This window comes from Agrilus planipennis, unplaced genomic scaffold, assembly GCF_000699045.2.
Source record: "Agrilus planipennis isolate EAB-ADULT unplaced genomic scaffold, Apla_2.0 scaffold107, whole genome shotgun sequence".
Lineage (NCBI taxonomy): Eukaryota > Metazoa > Arthropoda > Insecta > Coleoptera > Buprestidae > Agrilus > Agrilus planipennis.
Genome location: NW_020438869.1, coordinates 1,003,806 through 1,014,469, shown reverse-complemented (window position 1 = coordinate 1,014,469; position 10,664 = coordinate 1,003,806). Strand labels below are relative to the sequence as shown.

The 10,664-nt window shown below is 42.2% G+C and overlaps 1 long non-coding RNA gene across 1 annotated transcript; it reads right to left on the bottom strand.

Annotated features, from left to right (window-relative positions):
- Positions 1 to 8,223: 8,223 nt before the first annotated feature.
- On the bottom strand, positions 8,224 to 9,210 carry LOC112905085. The gene is made up of 3 exons (XR_003231554.1): positions 9,168 to 9,210; positions 8,435 to 8,547; positions 8,224 to 8,377 (listed from the first exon to the last, which is right to left on the bottom strand). It is a non-coding gene; the product is annotated as an uncharacterized LOC112905085 (long non-coding RNA).
- Positions 9,211 to 10,664: the final 1,454 nt, after the last annotated feature.

The window sequence follows — 10,664 nt, the reverse complement described above, 5'->3', positions numbered from 1 at the left end:
TACCTCCCTTCATGGGGTGTCTTTTGAAGATTTCCCCTCCTCGAGCATAATCTAAACAAAAAAAAAAACAGACGTCGTACCACCGCTGACGGCTTCACACAAGGCGGGAAGCGGTGTAACAAGCTCCGAAGACGTGCCACCTTTCTGTCTTCGGCATCTTCAACGCCCTCTGACTCAGAGGCAGACTCCGGCGCTACCAGCCAAAATACCAAAGCCGCCCCCCCCGCCGAAATCCACCAAAAGTCCCTTTGGCCGAACATTCTTCGCACCATGGACGGCCACGGCATCACCACTCGTCGGGCGATAAATACAAAAGACTATAAGCGTCCATCCCAATTCCGTGGACGATTTTCGCCGACTCTTGTCGTTCCTCGATGAATCGAAAGTTGAGTTCTCTACGAACCAACTCAAACAAGACCGCGACCTCCATGTTGTCCTTCGTGGAGTTTGCGAAGACATCTCCACTGAAGATGTTAATGCCGAGCTTATCCGCGGCGTTCACCGAATGTCCAACGGTGGAAAAATCTGGCCCTCAGTGTCCGTTCGTCTGGACCGCTCTTTTACAAAGTCCAAGTATATCTTCGAACTTGGCAAGGTCTGCGGGCTCAATGTAAAAGTTGAGCCGAAAAAGGCCACAAAAGACGTCCCGCATTGCCGCCGTTGTTTGAAGTTCTTTCACACCGCCAATTATTGTCACCCCGCATGGATTTGCGCTTTCTGTGGTCGTAACCATACAACCGCAGAATGGAAAACTAAGGAGAAGAAGGATGTCACTCACATTTGTGCCAACTGCAAAGGTATCAATCGCGCTACATACCGCGGCTGCTCCAAGGTTCCAAAGAGAGCCGCCCCCTCCCATAAATCAGTGGTACCTCCCAATACCCAAAAGTCCACTCAAGTAGCGCCCCGCCCAACAGCCCTCCCCAGAAGGACGCTCCCCCAAAAATTTTACGCCAGGGCAGTGGCAGCAGCTCCGCCCCCTCCTCCCCAAAAACGCATTGCGTCCCCAAAACACCCTTTCAGCTTCTTCTCTTGATCAGAGAATTCAGACCATCGTCCAAACGATGGTAGCAAGTCTGGTCACCGTCCTTCAAACACCCACCCATGTGTAACACAGCCCAGCCCTGGAATGCGCAAAGCATTAGAGGTAAATTGACCGAACTCGAGCACTTCCTCGTGGATAAGTCAATCAGTGTTGCTTCCATCACCGAAAATCACCTGTCAGAAAAAATCAAACTTTTCGTCCCAAATTTCTCATCCTGGGGCTGTCGACAAACCAACAGTAAAGGCACCTTCCGTCTTGCCAACATTCTTGACTTCAACCTCACAGTTCAAGCACCCTCTGACCACACATTCATCCCTGCCCCCCACCATCAATTTCCTGACATTTTTGACATTTTCGTCACAAATAATGTTACATTTTACGCCGATCCTATCGTCATAGACGTTTTAAGTTCGGACCACCTTCCAGCCCTTATTGACGCCGGCCGCCCAATCATCAACCCACCAAACCCAACCATGTCACTAAATTGGCTTTACCTGCGTTACACCCTTTAAACAGCTTCATTCAAGTGCACTCCAATTCGCACTATAGCGGAACTTAACGAAGCTGTGAATCTCCTTCTAAACGAGATTACCAGCGCAATCGAGATCTCCACTGCCCCCCGCCACACGCCCACCAAAGACAGAACCCTCCCTGCTGATATTCTTACCCTTCTTAAGAGAAAGAACAGTACCCGCCATCTGTGGCAAAAACACCACAATCCCGCACATCGTGCCGAACTAAACGCCCTTCAGCGAGAACTCAAAACTCGCCTAACGGAATTCCTCAGCGCCTCGTTTGACGAATACATCGCCCAAGCAGAACTGCATCCCAAAAGCACTTGGAAAGTGATCCGCTCTCTCCGCAACAGAGGTTCCCATCTTCCACCATTAAAACAAAATAGTTCCCTATACACTTCAGATGAGGAGAAAGCGGCAATCTTCGCAGACTCTCTCTGTCTCCAGTGCTCTCCATTACCTAGCCCTGTGGATTTTGCCAATTTTCACGAGAAAATCAAAGCCATCTCCCAAAACTTCGCCTCCACTGTTTGCGACTTCAATCACACGTCCCCACGTGAAATCTTCCTCACCATCCGATCTCTGAAAAAGAGAAAAGCCCCTGGCGCTGACGGAATTGCCAACGGAGTCCTTAAAGTCCTGCCACCAAAGCACTAAACCGCACTGTGCAACATCTCGTACGCCATCATGCGGCTCCACCATTTCCCTTTGGTCTGGAAAAAAGCCACTGTCATCTGTCTCCCCAAAAAATGGGAAGACTCTGAGCTCTCCCTCAAGCTACAGACCCATCAGCCTGCTCAGTTCGTTGAACAAAGTAGTCGAATCCATCCTTGTCGATCGGCGACGTGGAGCAAAACAACCTTCTCCCCGACTTTCAACACGGTTTCCGCAGACAACACGACACCAGTCTCCAACTTCCTCGCGTAAGCGAACATATCTCTGACAATCTTAAAAAGCGGCGTCACACATCCGTGCTACTTCTTAACGTCCAGAAAACTTTCGACCGAGTCTGACACGAAGGCCTCATCTCTAAACTCATTGCCCTTAACATCCCACACTTTCTAGTCGGGGTTATCAGATCCTTTCTCACAGACAGAAGCCTTCGAGTCCGCGTTGGCTCTCCTCTCTCTGCCAGTAAACCCGTCACAGCCGATGTCCCACAAGGATCCAAACTTACTCCTATTTTGTTTAACCTGTTTTGCCCACCCACTCTTCTATTATGACTGCTCTGTACGCCGACGACATTGCGATCATAAACCCTTCCAGCGCCATTCTACATTGGATGGCGAGAATCAATAGGTTCCTGCCCCGGCTCCTAAATTGGTAGCGGAAATGGAGACTCTCCATTAACGAGACCAAATCGGTAGCAATCTTTTTTTCTCGTAGGCTCCGAAAACCTCCCTCCATCATCGTCAACAACTGCCCTATCAAATGGAGCACCTCCGTCACGTACTTAGGCGTCGTCTTCGACAGACGCCTAAACTGACGGCACCACATTACGGCGACCCGTAACAAGGTTCTGGGTGCATTCATCGCACTTAAACCTTACCGAAATCCGTGCGCAATTATTAAAAGCATCTGTCTGTTCCTACGCCATCCCTATTTGGGGCTGCACCCATTCCCGACGTCTTCAAATTCTACAAGGCACCTATATGCGGATTCATCAGCAATACCAAAATTCTGAAAGAAACTGGTCTACCTTCTCTCCCTGAGGCTGCAACCAAATTCGCAGCAAATCTTATCGACACTATCCGACTTCGCCCCTAAACCAAACGACCTTTTCAGGAGGCCCTGCCACCTTCTTCACTGAGCTGCACACTTATGTTCATTATAGTTCCGAGCTGTCCTCTTTTGCTCTTTTTAGGTTCGAGCGGTTCTTTCATGCTCATTACTAGTTTCGCTTTTCAGCGCGAGTCCCCACCCTACTTCTGCTATGGGGCACCTACTCACACCCACATCAATCCTCCCCAAGCACTCCCACCCCACTTTTACATCTTCCTCTCCCGAATCTAGCCAAAATATTTCCCTTGGGAGCAACAACTTTCGGGTTAAAATTTCATCTCGAAGAGGGGTTTTAGTCGGTAGGCGCTACAGCGAATCCGACACTACCCGTCCTTTGAAGATTTCCCCTCCTCGAGGCTAAGCTAAACAAACAAAAAAATAGACGTCTGCGCTCGACCTTCGTTATACGAATATCACGTACTTGAAATCGATTTCTACCACCGAGATAAGCAGAGCTTTTTCCACAGCGACCCAGGCGTTCCATATAACTGTCCGTTACTGAACAAATTTATTATTCAAGGTCAACAATATATTTTGCCCAGCCGTAACAGATAAGTTCTTATTTAAATATATTTTCCTTATTTTTATACCTTTCTGATTTTGCAAAGTCACAGAAAGAGCCCATTTTTACCTAGCTTGCAATTTTCAGCATGGCCAACACCAAGATCTACGCACTCTTGGAGGGATTTTCCTTTGCGGACGCCGTTGCCCTGGCGAGTGACCTTTAGACCAAATTTATTCGTTTACATTCATCTGTCGAATCGCCTATGACCGAAGACATTTAGTCTTCATCAGGTGCCCCCCTTACCGACGCAATTTCCTCCCAATTTGACTTAATACCAGGTCATTTCCGACAACTTCTCACCGCCGCTGGCGCTGTTTTCTTCAGGACGAGAACGATGTTTACCGTTCGACTGCCAGCCGCCAAAACCGATCCTACGCTTTTTTTTTGTTTTGTTTAGATAATACCCGAAGACGGTAAACCCCTCCTCGAGCGGGGAGATACACTCTGTGGGTTGCCCATCCCTGGGAAGAATGTGGAAGGCTGGGGATTAGGGATAAGGTTGAGATGGGAAATGGGTTAAGAGTGTAAGTAGAAGGGAGTGTTGGGGAGGAAACCGAAGTAGGTGGCTCACATCTGAAATGTTGGATGGACACTCGCGCTAAAAAGCGAAGTTAGGAGCTAAAAGTGAGCGGCTCATTGTAGAAGGTGACAGGGCCTTCGGAAACGGTCGTTTGGTTTCGGTGAGAAGTTGGAGAGTGCCGAGATTGTGGAGTTTGCGTGGCCTGACACTGAGGCACGGAGATTTGCCGCGAATGTAATTGAATCCTCAGGGAGAGAAGGTAAACTGCTTTCGATCAGAATAGTTTAGTGCGGAGCGAAGAATCTGCATATATGTGCCTTGCAGAGGTTTCAAGAGTTGCAGAAGGGGGCAGGCCCAGACGAAAATGTCATAGGAGCAAATGCTCCTAATAATTCCGTTAAACGCACGAATTTTGGTCTGTTGGCAGATGGCCCGATCCGACGGGATTTGAACCTTGACGAAACTCTGGTACAAACTAGAGTGGGTGGATCGGCTTGCGAGTTTCGATGATTTAGGGAGCCCGACCATAGGTTCAACCATAATGGAGGGGTCCTTAAAGAGAAACCAGACTAAGACAAGTCCCTGAAAGAGGGCAGCAGCTCTTTCAGTACTCAGGGTGGTAGAGATCGGGAGGATCAGTATGGCACTCTGATGCACAATGCTGCGATGTGGAAGGCAACGGGAAAGCACCACATTATGATCCCGAGTAAAACGTACTAAAAACTAAACTAGTCCCCCATTCGGATGTCCGGGCGGGGACTACCTCGGGGGATGTCATCAATAAATGCAATAGGGATAGGTGCAATGTTTCGCGAGTCGGAGCGTGGAATGTTAGATCACTGAGGCAGATAGGGAAATTAGAAAATTTAAACATAAAGATGGATAGATTAGAATTAGATATAGTAGGTTTTAGTGAAGTCCGTTGGCCTGAAGCTGGAGACTTCTGGACTGGGGACGGTATTAGTGCAGGTCTAGATGCCTACATCATCTTAGAGTGATGAAGACGTAGAAGTAGTTTATGCAGATATAGAAGACGTGTTAAGTTTAGTGAAAGGACAGGGCAACCTAATAGTTTTAGGAGATTTCAACGCAGTAATAGGTGAAGGTAAAGTGGGTGCAATGGCAGGTTCTTTTGGATTAGGCAATAGAAATGATAGAGGAGATAGGCTGATAGAATTTTGCGATAAACATAACTTAACTGTCGCGAATACTTTATCCAACCATCACGTTAGGAGGCGCTATACGTGGAAGATGCCAGTTGATTTAGGGCGATATCAGTTAGATTACATACTTGTTAGGCACAGATTTAAAAATCAAGTGAAGGACTGTAGGAGTAATCCAGGAGCAGATATAGATAGCGATCATAATTTAGTAGTTATGAAGACCAATCTTAAATTCAAAATTCTGAAAAAGAGGGAATGTAGGAGACGTCTCGACTTAGAAAAGCTAAAATGCAACGAAGCGCGTGATAGGCTAGGTAAAATGACAGACGAAATACTAATGGCGGCTGGAGAAACGAATGACGGGGACATAGAGACAGAATGGAACTGTATTAAAACGTGTCTAAAGTCAGCAGCTAGAGAGGTACTGGGTCTTAAACAAAACGAAAGTAGGAAACCCTGGATAACAAATGAGATTGTAGGATTAATAGACGAAAGGCGGAAATACAAAAACAGGACAGACGAAGAAGAAAATGAGGAAAAGGCAGATAGGTAGAAAGAATATTTAGAGAACCTTTACGAAGGCCCTGAGTTAGGAGATATATTAAAGAAAGAAGATAGTGTGAAAATAGATGAGCTTGGTTATCCCATAATGAGAGAAGAGTTCGATGTAGCATTAAAAAATTTAAGGAATAATAAGACGCCAGGTGTGGATGGGATACAGGGGGAAATTCTAAAACATGCAGGACAAGAGGTTAGAGATCGTATGTTTAAGCTAGTTAGTCACATTTACGAAACGGGGAAAGTCCCAGAGGATTATAAACGGAACGTAGTAGTAACATTACCTAAGAAGAGGGGCGCGGATAGGTGCGAGAAGCTTCGAACAATTAGCTTAACTTCCCATGCGTCAAAAATCTTAACTAGAATTGTACAGAGGAGGATGGAAAAAAGGGCGGAAGAACTATTAGGGGAAGATCAATTTGGGTTTAGAAGAAATAGAGGAACGCGGGAGGCCATTCTAGCTTTACGGGTAGCAATAGAGAAAACGATAGAAAAAGGAAAGAGTGCGTACATAGGATTTGTAGATTTAGAGAAAGCTTTTGACAATGTTAAATGGGACAAGATGTTAAATATACTTAAAAATGTAGGGATGAATTACAAAGATAGAAGAGTGATACTTAGTTTGTATAAAGAGCAACAGGCAGTTATAGAGCTGGGGATGCAACGTAGAGAAGTAAATATTAGGAAGGGAGTCAGGCAGGGATGCACACTGTCACCGCTACTTTTTAATCTATACATCGAAGACGCCATCAACATCATTAAAGACAGTACAACTGTAGGGATAGATGTGCAAGGGCAAAAGATTAGTATGCTTAGATTTGCAGATGATATAGCAGTATTAGCATCTAGCAAGGAGGACCTAGAGATAGCTTTAAATAAAATGGAAGCGGTACTGACAGATCAGTACTGTATGAAAATAAATAAAAGTAAAACTAAAATACTGATATGCAAGGGAAGAAAAAGTAGGGAAAGAGCGAATATAAAGATAGGAGACGAAAAATTAGAAGAAGTGGCTGATTTTAGATACCTAGGAAGTCAGATAAGTGAGGATGGAAGGAGTAGTAGGGATATAAAGCAGAGGATAGCGCAGGGTCGTGTCGCCTTTAATAAAAAGAAGTCACTTCTATGCTCGCGAACGGTTAAATTAGAAATTCGAAAAAGGTTGTTAAAGGTGTATGTTTGGAGCACGGCGTTGTACGGGTGCGAAACATGGACAGTGGGAGCGGCGGAAAAGAAAAGGTTAGAAGCGTTCGAAATGTGGTGTTATAGGCGGATGATGAGGATATCGTGGGTAGAAAAGGTTAGAAATGAAGAGGTATTGGAAAGAATAGGTGAACAGAGGACTATATGGAAGACAAATTCTCAGGCATGAAGGTCTAGTCAGAGACATATTAGAGGCAGAAACAGGAGTTAGGAGGGGTAGAGGTAGACCTAGATTAGATTACTGTTCGCAAATAGTTAAGGAGACGGGCTGTTCTAGTTTTAGGAAAATGCGAAGTTTAGCTCAGGATAGGAAAAAGTGGAGGTACGTGTCCAACCAGTCTTAGGACTGATGACCTTATGATGATGATGGCAGATGACGTTGTTATGGAACAAAGGTTTAAGTGGGATGAATGCACCTACTGCCTTGTTGCGGGTGGCTGTAATATGGTGTTGCCAGTTTAGACATCTGTCGAAGACGACGCCTAGGTAGAGCGGTTTTTGGTCTCGTTAATGGAAAGTTTCCATTTCCGATACCAGTTTAGGAGTCGGGACAGAAACGTATTGATTCTTGCCCTAGACTAGAAATAGATGTAAAACTCTCGAAATTTTGACGATACTAGTGACATCTAACCCCACATTAGTAGGCAATACTTGGAATATATATATATAAATGGTACTGGCAAAGAAAACTTCGAATATTCACTGTCATCTATACATAAAGCTATGAAGCGTAACTTAAGGCGCGCATTTCAAAATTACACCAAATTTTAATTTAAAAAACAAAAATAGTATTAACAAATTTAATTACAAAGTATAAATGTAGTAATAAATATAATTAGCACAATATACGAGTAAATAGCAAACATCAATTAATTAAAATATAGATACTAATACAGGTATATTTGTATGAACAAAGAAATTGTTCTTTACCTAATTTAGTACTGCTTCCTGCTTCTACAGGGGGTGCTAACGATTCAGAAACTGCAGAAATACTAGCTTCTATATTGTCCATTGTGAGGGTACTTTCTATAACAAATAATTATATATGTTTTGGATATTTGAAACTGTTATCTGCATAACTACCTGCAGTTGAAACAATTCTTCTTTTCCCGTCATATGTTTTCACTGGATGCAGTACTTTTTCATCTTTTAATGGGGCAATTCCGTCTGCTTCTATTCCTCTACCAGAAGAAGTTCTACAAAACATTTTTTTTTAGAACTTAAGTTTCACAACAACAAATTACAATACCTGCCACTTTCGTTGGAACCGCTGTTACTTCAGGAAAATGGAAAGCGGCATCTTGACCTTTAACTCCTGCAGGAACTGTATAATCTACGTAGAACATTTCAAATTAATTTGACCCCGTAATAGTGTAGACTGTACATCACGGTTTTTNAATTAGCACAATATACGAGTAAATGGCAAATATCAATTAATTAAAATAATAGATACTAAGACATGTATATTTGTATGAACAAAGAAATTGTTCTTTACCTAATATAGTACTGTTTCCTGCTTCTACAGGGGGTGATAACGTTTCAGAAACTTCAGAAATACTAGCTTCTGTATTGTCCATTGTGAGCGCACTTTCTATAACAATTAATTATATATGTTTTGGGTATTTGAAACTGTTGTTTGCATAACTATCTGCAGTTTAAACAATTCTTCTTTTCACCTTATATGTTTTCACTGGATACAGTACTTTTTCATCTTTTAATTAGGTAATTCCGTCTGCCTCCATTCCTCTACCTGAAGAAGTTGTACAAAAAATTTTTTTTAGAACTTAAGTTTCACAACAACAACAAATTACACTACCTGCCACTTTCGTTGGAACCGCTGTTACTTCAGGAAAATGGAAAGCGGCATTTTGACCTTTAACGAACAGGAACTGTATAATCTAGGTAGAACATTTCAAATTAATTTTTCCCCATAATGGTGTACACTGTACAGCACGGTTTTTCTGTGTTTGACAGAAAACATCCTTTCCTTTATAACCAGCACTATTTCAGAAAATAATTACTTATTGTAAAGCATGATTGAAGTACTTAATATATTACTTATGTTCAGGATACGTAAAAGTACTTCTCACAAAAATTTTAAAATATTACAAGTTGTGAAACTACTCACTATTGCTAAGTATATGCTATAACTAGTGGGGAATTCCCCGGTAATCGCAACCGCCATCGTGTCATCTGTTGTCGTTTCACTAAAATATATGTCGGTAATGCCGATTTTGGTAATTTAAAAAATTTAAAAACTTTCATGGGGTAAACTTAGGTGTCACTGACGCTCTACATTTCATACCCTGATTCTTGCTGTGCATTGGAGAATGGTACTTGAAGAGTTTATAATGGTAATGTCGTCAGCGTACAGAGCAGTCAGAATTGAGTATATTTAGTTTTTAAACAAAATTACCTTTTCAAAAGGACATTAAAAATAAAACATTTTGCCATTTTCGTCGTATTAAAAAAATTTGTTCCACTATTAAACAAGAAAAACTCAACGAGTATATAAAAAAGTTAGAAGTAATATTGAGGGAATTCCAAAATAGATTTCAAAACTTGAAATATTTTAAATCGTCTCTTGATTTTTTTCAGAATCCATTTGAAACATAATTCAAGGTGTGCTTTCCATTTCCAACATAATTATAACCCAAAAAGCATATGGAGAATTAGAATTAAGAGAGGTGCAAGAAGATCACACTCTGCAATTAAAATAAAAGTCGAAGCCAATTACCGAATTTTGGAAGTTCGCACCAGAATCGAAGTATCCTGAATTAAAAAAGGCTGCTTGTACCCTAACCAGCTAACTGTACATTTAGTATTGGTCAATTTGTGCTAATAAAAAGAAAGACTAATACAGATAAACTGAAATAAAATTCAGGACCATTTCAAATAACAAAAATAAATTTCCAACATAAAACAGCATGTATCCGACAAAATAATAAAGTTCCATTTTGACCAAATCAAACCGTTACTCTCTAAAAATAATTTTATAATAGAAAAGGTAAAAATGATAGAATAAGGCAGTTCGTGAAGTTTCAGGCGACATGGCATGCTAGCGGACGGATATTATTTAAAAAAATTTGTCCGCTGTGGAATATTTCTTTAAAAAAACGGAGGTGTTGCGTATTATGTGCTATATTGTGTAGATCTATTCGAGTAATCGGGAACAATAAATACAACTGATAACTATAATTTATTGTGGCCGCGCATACCTGTTCGCCATAACATGTTCAAACATTTTTGTATATATTTCTACTTTTACTATTCTTGCTATGTAAATATCTTTCCAATTTTTATGTTCAACACT